The 14,024-nt window shown below is 51.0% G+C and overlaps 1 protein-coding gene across 2 annotated transcripts in view; it reads left to right on the forward strand.

The window, feature by feature from the left end:
- The first annotated feature begins 5,677 nt into the window (after positions 1 to 5,677).
- The window catches only part of SLC45A4 (solute carrier family 45 member 4), an 87,393-nt gene continuing 79,046 nt past the window's right edge, over positions 5,678 to 14,024 (forward strand). The window contains exon 1 of one of the 2 annotated variants that reach the window (XM_027645580.1): positions 5,678 to 5,940. The gene's annotated coding sequence lies outside the window, so the exon portion shown is untranslated. Of the gene's footprint in view, positions 5,941 to 6,301; positions 6,530 to 14,024 lie in introns of those variants that run through there. The other variant, XM_027645585.1, reaches the window with a different exon arrangement.

A 14,024-nucleotide genomic window follows, 5' to 3' on the forward strand; every position in this document is an offset into this window, starting at 1 on the left:
TCAGTTTGAAGCCATTCCCTTTGTCTTGTCACTACATACTCTTGCCCAAAGTCCCTCTCCAGCTCTCTCGTAGCCCCTTTAGGTACTGGAAGGTACTCTAAAGTCACCCTGGAGCCTTCTCTTCTCCAGGCTGAACAACCCCAGCTATCCCAGCCTGGCTCCAGAGCAGAGGTACTTCAACATCTCCGTGGCCTCCTCTGGACTTGCTACAGCAGCTCCACATCTTTCTTATGCTGGGGACTCCAGAGCTGGATACAGCACTACAAATGGGGACTCAGAAGAGTGGAGTAGTGGGGGAGAATCCCCTCCCTTGACCTTCTGGTCACATTTCTTTTGATTCAGCAGTAACTTCCTGAAGAGCAGGCTCCACTCACCAGCACATCTCTGGTGTTCTGCTCTGCCTTGTGTGTGCTCATCCAAGTGCCAAAGGAGCAGCTCAGGAAGGGGTCCAGGAAACATGGGAGTGGGCTAAGCACAGGACCCCGCAAGCTTTTCTTGCAGGGAAGCAGGTGTATTTCAGGCAGAGACATTGCACATCCACAGGCCTTCCTCCTTTCAGGCACCTCTTTCACTCAGCAGTTTGTGGCCAGAGCAAAGTCAAGGAGTGAGGATGGCTCCCTCATCTCCCTGGCAAAGTCTGCCCAAATTTACGGGCACAGGAAGCAGAGATTTTGTAATCAAGGCTGCAGAGCACCTCATGCTCCATGTAATGGACCCACAAAGCTTCTCATGACTCTGGCTAAGAGGGACCAATGACAGCTGCTGTTTCAGAGTCAAAGGGTTCAAGGCACAGGGAGCGAACAGTCTCAGCAATCTACCCCCTTGCAAAACCCAGCACTGACCGCCTCTGCCAAGCCCACAACTTCCTTTTGAGCAATAGTTTTGCTGTGTTGATTTGGAGAACTCCAGCAATGGAGAACCTACTGTGCACCAGCTATCCCAGGTGGCTGCTCGCAGTGGTCAACAGCCTCCACCACTTAAAACCAGAAGGGCATCTGACTGACTCTGAACGTATCTGACCTCTGCTCCAGACCACAGGACATGGTTTGGTTTTCTCAGTGGGGCTGGAGTGTTGTTCACCCCTTGGCACCTCTTTGCATCCACTTCATCCAGGTCAGCTCCTTCCCTTCACCACTCCTTTGGGCACAGCTCTAACTTGTCACCCCTGGTGGCTAAGAACAGCCATGCTCTGTTTCCTGCTCTGATCCTGCTCTGAAATCCCCTGGATTTCCCTTAAGGCTAATGTTACACAAGATCTTCTCAGATGTTCAAAAAAAAGAAGAGCCACTCCAGGGGCTGGAGAAGGCCAAACCAGCATCTGCCTGGCAGGTTTCTCTCAAAGAAATCACAGTGGGGGTGCAGGAGAGACACACAGGACCTGTGGATGTTAATATTTGGGGGTATTTTTACTAGAACTCAACATCATGTGCTCTCAGAATCTCTATTGACCCCCAGCACACATATTTTCAGTGACCTGGTAGTGTCAGCAGCCTGGGAACTCAGTTTCAGTCATCCTGCCTTCTCGCAGGCCCATGGGCAGAGGTAGGTAATCTGTCCCTCATCCTTCCCGACAGAGACTGCTTTCAGCCTGGAGACAGACACTTGCATGGCACTCGGGTCCAGGATGCAGCTTGTTCTCCCCAGGTACGTCAGATCCCTGTAGACACTCTGGGCAACTACATGATGGAAGTGTAGGACGGTGGAAAAGCCCGGATCTGCCTTGTCCTTTAGTCCAACCCCCAGGCAAGTGGGTTGTTGAACCCATGTGAAAACCTGACAAGCACCAAGAAACCCAAACCTCTTAAGAGCCTTTTGCATGACCTCAGTGACCCCAGCTGCAAACCCCACCCCCACTTCTGCCTCGTACATCCCCATGGCCACTCCAGCTGTGCTCTGGTTCCCTCATCAGCACTGCTTTTGAACTTCCTTCTCAGCATTTAGTGCTGCCAGAGAAGCCACTTTGCCTTTCAGCTGCGAATTTCACGGTCATCTCTGATATGTCAGCACCTGCCAGGTGGGACACCGGAGGATCCCTGAGCAATGGAAGAGCCGCAGGGATGATCCATGCAATGCCTGGGCTGCAGCCGGATCTGGAGAGGAGCGAGAGAGGGAGCGCTAGCGTGTGAGATCTGACAGGCTCATAACAAACCCAGCTGGCTGGCACACACACCGAGCCCAAAACACCCCAGGCCACCCCCCTCCCACCCTCCTGATACCATCACACCCCTCTGCAGTTAATTAAAAAAGGATTAAAGCAGGCTGTAAGGACGTGGGCGATGGCTGAGGTCAAGGGGCGCCTTGCAAACCTACGCCAAGCCCCGCAGCTGGTGCTGGGACAGTGGGCTGCCTGCTGGGGATGCCAGCTTCTCCAGGAATAAGGCAGGGCTGCTTGCCTCTGGCAGTGATGCTCTGTACGGATTGCTGCAGGGCAAGGATTGGGATCAGGGGTATAGGAGCCTGCAGGGAAATGCTTGTGCTGCTGGGAAGAGAGCAAGCAGTGGTTATAACATTCCTCTGAGGCCTCCATGCTGTCCTGCTGGCCCTTCCCAGGGTTTATGTTTGGCTGTGTCTCCTTCCAGAGCTCACACCTTTATCCCACATGAGCCACGTGCAACCGTCCCAGCCCTGGCAGTGAGGTTCAGCTCGGGCAAGCAGCTCTGTCACAAGAGTACAGGCTGTTCCTGACTGCTCCTTATTTCCCAAAATATGACTGTTTCACCAGGGCAGTGCTCAGAGGCTTTTTCCATCCAGAGTGATGCCAGGTAGGTCCTTCCCACATCCCACAGAAAGCACTGAGAATGTGTCTGTGGATGAGGCACAGTGCCAGGGAGTCCCTCGCCTTACCTGGCCAGAGGCATGGTCATAGATGGCTGGAAGTCACCTCTACACGGGTGACTTCCTTTAACCCTGGGATTAAAGCCTCAGTATCAGTGAATTGCACCTTCAAGGGGGACACTTTTTCACAAGGAAACAGAGAACACCCTGGCTCACTCCGAGGGCACTCCTGCCTTGTGCAGAGGTCTCCAGGAGCAGATTAAATGGCATGTGTTGGTAGCTCCCACACAGAGAGGAGCAAGAGGCAAAGCTCAGCAGGAAGGGTAAGGGCAAATGGAGAGACTGTGGGAGCTGGAATTTGCTGGCACAGAAACAAGGCCATGGGTCCAGGTCTGAAATCCACCTCTGAGTGACAGGACATGCTGTGTGGTGGCAGGAGTAGAGATGTCTCAGGCTGGTGGATGACCAGACTGCACCAATGTTCCTGGGTGGGGAACCCTCCTCCTCTTGGCTTGTGTCACTGAATGGAGAACTGACCTGTAGGATGCAAGTTGGTTCCTCATCAGCATCATGGTCCACCCAAGCCTAAAACATGGGGCCAGTCATGGCACCCAAGTGCTCCCCATTTGACCCAAATCAGTCTCACATCCCCTAAAGCATTGCAGTTCAGCCCCAACCCACCTCTTTCAGAGTGGGTTGGCCAAAACAAGCCTGAAGAGCTCAGTGAAGTTCCTCATGGTCTTTTCAGCTGTTTCTTCTATGAATTCATTGACTTTCCCTCCACAGCCTATGGGACCCCTGCTCCCCTAGAGCAGGATGCTCCATGCAGGGCCTGACCTCTCTTTTAGGTGTTCCTAAATGCTTCCAGTCATAGAATCACAGGATGGTTTGGGTTGGAAGGGACCTTAAAGATCACCTCGTTCCAACCTCCCTGACAGAGGGAGGGAGGGATGGGAACACCTTCCACTAGATCAGGTTGCTCAGAGCCCCATCCAACCTGGCTTGGAACACTTCCAGGGATGGGACATCCACAACTTCTCTGGGCAACCGGAGTCAGCCCCAGTGACCTCAGTAATTGCTGCTGTCCCCTAACCAACCCATCCTGCCAGTCACCCAGCCTTGGAAAGTTTTCTCCCTCCTTACCTTGCACTTGCCAGAGACCGGCTGATTCATCCACTCTGCCTCAGGCATCCCACGCAGCCGCTGATGATTGAGTTACTTAACAATTAAGCAGAGCCTTAAATCTTTGCAGCACTTAACATGTATTGACTAATTAATCCAAGCCTTATCTGAGGTAAGTTAGTTCAGTCTTGTGTGTAGCTTCCAAACATGCCCACGGCTGCCTCGTGGGTCAAAGGCTGAGGCAGCTCTGCAGAGGTGATAGGAGGTCCACCATCCCCATTGGCCACCCCTTCAGGAGACCTGTGCAGCACTGCCCTTCTGTGCTGTGACTTCAGAGGTCACTGTACCCAGGGAACCATGTCCCTGGCCCAGGACTCTTGCCAAACTTGCCCTCAAATGGGCTTTTCTCCTGCATCTTCTCTGGCCTTCCACAGTTGCTTCACTCCCTTCTTTCCTACCCAGGGGGGGCTCCCTGCACAGCCAGCAGCTGAAAACAACTTGCTGGGACAAGCAACAAGTTGCCTGAGGCTCTGCCAGACCTTGAGCACAGGTGGGAAAAACCTTTCCCTGAGGTCCTGCTGGCAGCCATCCATGAGCTCTTCTGATGCAGGAGAGCAAACCTGGCCTTCGGACAGTGACAGGAGAGCACAGAAACTGCCCTGCTGCACCCTGCACCCAGCACCAGCCGGGGGGAGCCATGCTTTCCCCACAGCCTGTTCACAAGGGCTGTCTCAGCCACATCAAACCCCACGTCCCTGTCTCTCTGTCAGCAGGGAACGAGGTCAGGCGTGGGAGGCAGGGAACCCATTCCCTGTGTGGATGAGCTGCACAGGAGCTTCGTGCAGATGAGCGGGATGGGGAGGCGTGGAGATGCACCCAAGGTTATGCAGAGAGTCCATGGCAGAATTCAGTGCCTGGACTTTGGGAGAGGGAAAGGAAGGGGGTTTGCAGTAGCTAAAGTTATGGGTAGGGACTCAGAATGCTGAGTAGGGTTCCCAGTCACACAACCCCTGAGGCCTGATCCTGAGCAAATCATCTATTTTTCTTCCAATGCAATCACTTTAGTTCCATGATTAAAGGAAAATCCCACATCCTTGTGCCATGCAGGTTCCCAACCATTAGCTAAGGCCAAGGCAGATATTAAAACTTTTGCCATGCCATGGGCCTCTTGCACTGGAGCACATGGTCCCCCCAGCACAAGGACAGAGACCCCAGAGGTACATGATGGTCTTTGACATAACACTGGCACCAAAATGTTTCGACCCACCTGAGTCCTTTGAGCAGCTCATGCCCTTTCCCTGTCTTCCTGTCACCACTGGGTTTCAGCTCAGTGACACCCCCCTCCCCAACAGCAGGTGATGAACCCAGAGAGACACTTGATGTGAAGGACCTGGCAGCAGAAAGGCACTTTGTCAGCCTGGGGAGTCACAGAGCAGCCAGGTGGAAGAAAGCTTCATCTAAAAAACCTCATTTAGAAAAGCCAGGACCAGTAGAGTCGGGATCTGCACAAACCATGTGGAGTCTGTAACAGCAAGGTACTGGTTTGAGTCAAAAAGCATCAACCTGCACATTATAAAGCCACCTCTGCTGCTTGTAAGGGTGCCCTTCATGTGCCCTCCACCTTGTGCTGCTGAGGATGGGGTTCCTGCCTACCCCATGGATACACCATTTGGTTGCTTTTTAACACATCTAATAACACCAAATGCAGATAAGAAACTCCCCTTCCTGTGAAATTCATCCCAGAAAATCATGAGTTGTAAAGCAGAGCAACTTGTAGACCAACACTTTTCCTCTAGGTCTTAAACCATCACATATATTAAGAGGGAATTTTTTTTCCCTCAACTGAATATGTGCTGATCTCATTCATCCTGGGAAAAGCACGGGGTGTTCTCATCCAGGCTATACCTGGCAAGCTGCACACACTGTGACAGAGGGAGAGAACTTCTGAGCAGGCTCTGCAGTGGCTGCTGCCGGGCTCCTTGTGGCTCATTCCCGGAGCGAGAGGCCGGCTCCTTCACCTGGCATTCTTGGGAGAGATGAAGGGTAAGTCAGCAAATCAGCTTCATGCACTGCAGTCATCCTATGCTTTCAGCCATGGCAGAATTAGCTCAGGTTGGGATTTGCTAGTAGCCAGGCAAAAAACATCTGCAGGGCTTTTCCTCCCCATCTCCACTTCCCTTGGAAGGAGAGAAGGCAAGAAAACGTTTTGAACGCGCTGCATTGGAGGCAGGTTGTGCGGGAGCCGCGGTTCCCGGCGAGGCTCTGCAAGCGCTGCCGGGGAAATCAACGGGGAACGTTCCTGATGCTATTTTAGACACCGGCAGAAAACGCCGGCTTAGCAACACCGAATTCGACGGGGCTGCACAAACCCCGGACCAGCGACAGCTCGCCCGAACCGCAGGGACCCCGAGCGAGCCGCTCGCACCGATGTACGGGCTGTCAGTCGGTCCGTCCCTGTGTTTGCCAGCCACGACGCTGCTTTGACATGTCAGCTGGTGAGCCGGCGCCTGGATGCCTCGGTGTCACGGAGGCAGCTCCGTTTGAGCCCTGGGGAGAGCAGCTTAGATCCGCTGGCCGGGGTTAAAAATGAGCCGCAGTTAAGCTGTTGAAAGGGATCCGCGCTGCCGCCAACGTGAGTGCTCCGCGCCTGCCAGGGCAGGTGGAAGTTGCATGCCTGTCTCCGAGGGGGAATGCGGCTCTTGCCGGGTGACTGCCGGCTCCACCGGGAGCCTCCGGGCTTGCTTGCCTGAGAAAGGATGGAAAGAGGGCATGCTGCGAGGCTGCTGCAGCCGGTGGGTGCTGCTGAAAGCAGCGTGTGAGATTAAAGGCGGTACCTGAGCATAAAGACACCAGAGCAGACCCTTGGCTTAGGAAAAATGAGTATTGCAGGGCTGGCTACTGCAGAAAATGTCCCCTTCGTAAGTCGGGCTGTGTTTGGAGCAAAAAGAGCAATTATGCAGATTCTGCTGCAGCTCATTTTGGTGGGGTTAATTTGGGAAGAGGATGTTTGCTGGCAGCCTGGCAGAGGGGTTAAGATGCAGAATTACCAGACCAGGCTGGTGTTCTGAAATGGTAGAATAATCCCAAGGCAGAGTTTGTTATGATTTATCTTCTGAGAATAATCCCAAGGCAGAGTTTGTTATGATTTATCTTCTGAGATTGTCAGGAGCAGGGAGACCTTAGCTTAGAAGGCTTCTCTTAATAAAATAGAAAAAAAGATTTTGAAATACAGAGCCTGTTTTGCAAAGCCCAGACCCCACAATGATGGGCACTGCTGATACCAGCTGTCCTGTATTCCCTCTGAATGCCAGGCCTTTCCAGAAAGGCAGCTTGTGAAGGCTCTGTCACAGGGAAGTTTTTTACCGCCCCAGTTTTGCGCATGGTGCGTTCGCGTGTCCGTGTTTGGGGGGAAGAGGCATGAACTGCTCGTTGTACCCCAAACCTGACTGTGCAGCCATGGAGTTACTGTGGCTGGGATGGTGAGTGTTACTCAGGGCTGTGCTTCTAAAAGCAGAGCCTTGCTGGGTTGAACATGATCCTTCCTGGAGCTTTCAGTGCTCATGAGTTTGGGCATCTCGTACCTAAAACTGGTTCCTGTTCCTCAAAAGCCGGTGTCAAGTGCCCAGCGCTCCCATGGGACCTCCTGCATGGACATCACAAGGATGAGAGGTCTGAACTGATATGTGACATAGTGAAAATGCCACAGAGGGCAGCTTGGCAGGGTTGATTTGGACAGGATGGAGATTGGAAAGGTGGGTAAATAGCAGTGAATCCTCCTGGAGAGGAGGTAACCAGGGATCAAAAGGGAGAGATGGCATTGGTGTGTGCTGGGACAGTTCTGGGATGTGGAGTGGGCAAGGGTATGTAAATACACACTCAGGTGACACAGGGACTGCTCCCTGCTCTAACCCATCACTATCTGTCCTTGGTAGTGAGTGCACAAAGCCACAAATGAGAGATGTTGCACGTTTGCAAGAAAGGGGAATTTGCTCCTTCCCCACTTCTCTATTAAACTTCATATTGCAAACTCTGCCTCAGCTCTCCTTCCAGAGGGAAAAGAGCAGTTGCTGTGAAGGCTCATTTTTTAAAAAGCAATAGGATAAGAAACCTAAAGCACAACCTTCCACCAGCATAATTCTGGTCTAATTCCCAGTGGCTGCTTTCAGGACTGACCATAAGCAAACCACTCAGAAGTGTAAGGGCACGTCCTCTGCAGGAGCAGCAGCCTGCCTTGGATGGCTACTTCGTTTTCTTTCACTACAGCTTTTGCACTAAATTTATGGCCTGTATTGTTTTGTCTATTGCTTGAGGACAAAGGGTCCTCTGTACTGAGCAACCCTATTAAAACATGCCTATTAAACCTCACCCCATGAAACCACAGGGACTGGCTGCTGTGGGCACTGGGGGCAGTCCTGCTGTGGGTACTAGTCTTGAAGGTTACAAGAACCGAGCACAGACCAACGGCGCCGTTGTCAAAAGCTGGGGGTCTGCTGGTAGGAGAGCAAGAATGGTGCATGAGGGAAGGCTCACAGCTCCCTGCCTTGCAGGAGACCTTTCAGCTGCCTTTTACCTTCAGCCTTCACCTCAGGTGAAAAAGGAGACAGAGTGAAGGCTGTCGCTTCATGGCTTGTTGACAGTTTGTCAAGCAGGGGTTGGAAGCAGGCTCCAGTTAACACCTGGGCATTCCTGTAATTTAGTTCCTCCAGCAACTAATGCTGGTTCATGATTTGGATCTCCAGAAATCTCTTCGTCCACCTCTGGAGCACAGGCGCTGCTTTGTTTGGCAGGAATGGGACACTTAGTTAGAACCTGCTGTTGACGTGGGTGCAGCATTTTATCCCTCCCACCTGAAGGGACAAAGCCCCATCAGCAAACTGCCCCAGGCTGAGCTGCTCTCCTGGGCTGACAGCCTCAGGGTGCCTCTCTCTGTCACAAAGTCGTGAGTCAGTGCAAGCTGTTCTGACAACATGGATCCAGACCCAAAACTAGGTGAGGGCAAAGACCTGCAATAGCCCAGAGCGAGGGGGATTAAATCAGATGCAGAGAAAACCCCTTGCCAGTGGCTGCACCATACACTGAAGCAACTACACAACCCACAGCCCTGAAACACAACAACACAGGGAACAGCAGCCAGATCATTTTTCTTATGAGAATGCACCATTCTTGAGCAATTTTTCCAGTACATCCCACGCAAACAGGTTTTCCTTGAACACCACACAGCGGCATTTGCCATCTCTTGCCAGCTTGGTTTTTTCCTAATTGTAGGGGTTGGGAGGGCTGTCACATAACACTCGGTGTCTCTGTGCTGGTGGGTACAGAGCCTGAGGGGCGTATCCTCATGAATAATCCAGCACTAAACCATTTCATGTGATCAGCTGTGCTGAAATCATAGAATCATAGGATGGTTTGGGTTGGAAGGAACCTGAAAAGATCACCTAGTTCCAACCCCAAGTCAGACGAAGTCCCACCTTTCTACGGAAACCTGAGGCCTTTGACCTGGCACACACATACCACGTCCTTCCTCTTCTCATCATCGCAACAGCCTTCCCAGGAAGGGCACATTGACTCTTCCCAGCTGGCATGCAGTGGATTACACTGCAGGAGCAGTGTTGATCCTTCAACACTGACACTAGCTATTGTTATCCGTGATATTTTGCTGTATTAGCTGAATTCTTTGTGCTACAAAGAGAGATGTGGAGAGACATGTATAGTGTCTGACCTGGAGTTTGAGCTATGATGAAAACAGGGAGATTTTAAGCCATTTTTTGGCCCAATTTATCAACTTCCATTACACAACAGCACCTCAGGGCAGTCAGGGTGTATCACCAGATACATTAATTGGCCTTCTTAGTTAGTGGTGAGTAATGGACATGTGCTATTTGTTCATAGCTAAGAGAATGAAATGGCCGGAGTCTCCCCCTTCCCACATGGGAGAGATGGAAGGATGTTTTTACAGGAGCAGCTCTGTTCCTTGGTAGACGTTCCTTTTTGATCTGGGCTTGCAATCCCATCAGGTCCTTCATTTCTGTATGTAGGAGGGAAGAGGAAGCAAAAGCAGCACAGCTTCTCCCACTTGTCTGTCCCTGGTACCCCACACACTGACCAGATTAGAAGGGCAGGGGAAAAAAGGTATTTACCCAAGATGATCTAATTAGCATTTCCAGTGTTGTCTTGTTCAGTAGCAGACTGATATTCCAGTTCTCTCTTGATCTTGATCACCCTGAAAAGTCCATTAATTTTAACCTGTCGAAATAGGACTGGGGGATATAAAATTTGAGTCCCAAACAACAAAAAACAAGCAGAAATTGAGTATTTTCCTTTACTTGTAATGTGATGCACTGAATAATGCTCAGAAGTGGCAAATGCCTGGGGAAAATTGTTTCATCATCAATCAAACAGTTTTGCAAGGGAGAGAAGAAGAAAATCCAACAGTCATGGAGTCCGTGGATATAGTGGATTGAACCCTGTCTCTCTGCAATGGAAGCAGACTGAGTAACTTCCAGTATCTCCTATACTTGTCCTGTCAGATCTATCTGAGGGTATTTCAGATAATTCTTAGTTTATTTTCAGGCACAGGAGCAGCTTCTGTCTGGGATCACGACTGTGCCATTAGCTGCAGACTCCTGGGTGTGATTCCTGTGTTCATATCAAGCAAGTACCTGTTGGGAGAGGGAGAGGATAAGCTGGGTTATGAGCTGGGTTCTTTGTGATCCATGGGCCAATTTCCACTGCCAGAGGATTCAGTGTGCTTTGAAAGAGAGGCGAAGGAGTTTGGGAAAACAATTCTCACACGCACAAGTCAACAGAGAAAATGATAAACACACAAAATAAAACACAGCTTAACTTCACTTTAGCAACCTGTGAAAGCCATAGCAGCAGTGCTGCACAGGGGGGCTTGGCATGTTCTCCTCCAAGAATTAAGTAGCCCCAAAAGTGGAAAAACATGGACAACTGCCAATATATCCTACAGTTCTCTGAGCACTCTGAGCATCCAAATTTCCCCTTAGGCTGCAGAGCAGGCTGCTATCAGGAAGCTTTGGCAGCGACAGTGAAGAGGCTGGATGCTCTTGGCATCCTTTTTGCCAAGCCTGTTGTGCAGCCAGGTCCACAGAGCCGCACTGGGCATCCCGGAGAACAGTGGCCTCTCCTGAGACTGGGCAGGAGCTGTGTCTCTCCACACACGGGACAGTATCCGCTCCAGCCTCCGGGACACAGCCCTGGGAGCAACGGGGATGGGACACGTTGGCTCTTTGTGTGGAGTCTGGGCAGACACATCCAGGTCACTCGCTCCAGACAGCATTCATGACCTGTGCCTTTGCTGTTTTCCAGCCGCCCAGAGGGGAGCTCGGAGCCTTGGCAGCAGCCCTGCCACAGTCCCCAGGGTCCCTGCTGAAGCATGGCTGGAGTGTGTGGCAGCTCAGGCACTTGGGAAGAGGCCACCACGTCCGGCTTGGATGTGATGTACCTCATCCCACGGTGCCTTTGGGGTTCATTTGGGCACTCAGCTCATTCTTCCGTGGCTGAAGGGAGATCCAAGCACAGGATTTAGCTCATCCTCCCCTTTCTTCTCCTCCTCGATCCTCTAGAAAGAATATATGCAAAACAGAATGGAGGTCATCCACGGCCAAGGCAAGTCCATGCTAATCCCTCTCTGGAGTCTTGGCTGAGTCCTGCATTCAAACTCTGGGAAATATTGGGAAATGGATAATAGAGCAGGAAATGCCGGATTTTGGTAGCTGAGAAAAAGAGAGGCACACATTACCCACGCCATAAAGAGAAAGGGGAGGGTTTCCCTCTCCTCCCATGATTTGGATGCTGGAACTGACTGGACACAAGTGTCCAGACTGTGTGAAAAAAGACTGTGCCACCCTTCTGGTCAAGCTGAGGGACCAGACTGGGGAAAAGCCAATGGCTCAAGGATCACGGGCAGCTCATGTCAGTGCCTACCCATCCTGAGCCTGCTCCCGTGGCATTTTCAGTAGACACCCTTTGGTGCATTTGAGAGGGAAAGAAAATCTGTCTGACAGCCCATTCCTTTAGCAGACCTTGTCTTCTGTTTCTGAGCCCAGCTGCCCATCTCAAAAAAGACTTTTCTCTGCCATCCTGGAGAAAGAAAAGAAAGCACAGGGTCAGCTGAAAAAGCTGAACTGGCTGCAAGCAAACCCAACCCCCTCTTCAACATTCAAGAGACCGGAAACTTCATCTGCTCTGTTTCTACACAACTGATCAATTGAAACCAATCTATGAAATGCTGTGGATTGATGTATTTCTGCCTCCACCCCACGGGCTCTGCCTGATCTGAGCAGCAGATTGGAGCACATACAAGCACAGATCCTCCAGGGGCATCCCAAGTCCTCCTGCAGGCTTGTTTTGGCTCTGAGAAAGCAAAGACCAGCTCAAAGCATTCATCCCAGTCATGGGATTTCCCATAGGTATTATTATCTAAAGCTCAGCCTGAATAAAATGGAGTTCGACAACCCTTTCCTCCCAGGCCTTCTCCCCATTTATTCTCCAAACACAGTGGGCAATATGATGGGTTATCTGCCATGCAGGCAGGGCTCCTCCATGCCATCTTGTACCTCTCTATCCAAGCCCAGGAGTTCAGACTGCAGCTAAACCTTTTGCATTTTTTCAAGCTCAGCTTCTCCAGCTCCACAGGTCTCACATACCTCTTTCTTCCTACCTCAGAGAATCATAGAATCACAGAATATGCTGAGTTGGAAGGGATTCACAAGGATCATCAAGTTCAACTCTTAGCCCTGCCCAGAACCATCCCCATCACATCATGTGCCTGAGGGTATCATCCAAACCCTTCTTGAGCTCTGGCAGGCTTGGTGCTGTGACCACTTCCCTGGGGGCCTCCCATGGGCCCTGATCACACTTCACTCTAACTCATTTGGGATACTGCTAGATTTTTCTCCTAATTTCTTTATTTTGCCTTGCTTCCCAGTCTGTGTCCCTCCAGTGGTTCATGCCTTCCTGTAACACCAAACTCAGGTCTTCAGTCTCAAAGTCCTGTGATGTCTCTGACTGTGGCCATTCCCACCAACAACCAGCCCCCAAGGGTGGCCAACCTCCTCCTGCTTTCTATCACGTCTTTGGAAGTGCTCCTCAAAAAACATCCAAAAATCCACTCCACCAGTCTCTGGTAGAAACACATCTTTGCTCCCAGCATCTGCATAATGGTCATGTTGCCACACAACACATTGGCAAACATCACTTTCCTTCTCCACATTCCCGCTTGCCTGAGCCCACCCATTTTCCTATGTGTTAATCTTGGAATGTGAGGGTTTGTTGCGTAGCACAGCTTAGCCCAGCTGCAGCTTCTCGTCCTATGGCAACAGAAACCAGCATAATAACAGCAAGATGATGACTCATTAAAACCAATAACCTCAATAATTAGGCTTACTTAACTTTTCCAATTGTATAAACAACTGAGGAAAAAACCAGGATCTTATGCTTTTCCAATATTTTTTCCCTTTTCCAGTTTCTCACACAGAAACTGTCAGTATTGGGCACTTGTCACAGACAAATTTCCTCTCTCTCCCAACACAACAGTAAATTCATGGAGTGAGGGGAAATGTTTGCTTTGCCCATACTCTGTGAGTGCTGAAGACTCCCCAGCACCTCTTTGCTCTGAGCAAGAAGGAGACCAGCTGCAGCCCTGCCTCGGTGCCAACACTGTTCCAGCTGCTGTTGCTATAGGGGGAAAAAAAACAAAGGCAGAACTGTCCAAGTTTTGAGTTCCTGAAAAAATCTGTTTAAATCAGCAGGGACAGAGTCTGGATGAAATTTTTTCCATATATGATGCTCAGTGGGTGCATCTCTGCCACCCAGCACTGCTACTGGTTGAAGCTGTATCCTGGTACAGCCTCTTCCCTGCCACCTCTGCAACCTGCCCCTCTCTAAATAACCCTTACCTGCCACTGCTTCTTGTCAGAGGCAGAGGAGGAGGCTTGGACCAAGGGAAGAGCTGCCCACAGGATCAAGAGAAGGAGTCTGTGGGACAAGGAGTCACCAGAAGTAGGATCAGACCTTGAGAACTTGACAGTCAAACCTGCCCTGTAAACCTCACCCCTCTCCCCCCCACAAAAAACCCCAATGAGTACAATAATACGGTGTTAAAA

Source organism: Corapipo altera, unplaced genomic scaffold, assembly GCF_003945725.1.
Source record: "Corapipo altera isolate COAL_440 unplaced genomic scaffold, ASM394572v1 51, whole genome shotgun sequence".
In the NCBI taxonomy this organism is placed as follows: Eukaryota; Metazoa; Chordata; class Aves; order Passeriformes; family Pipridae; genus Corapipo; species Corapipo altera.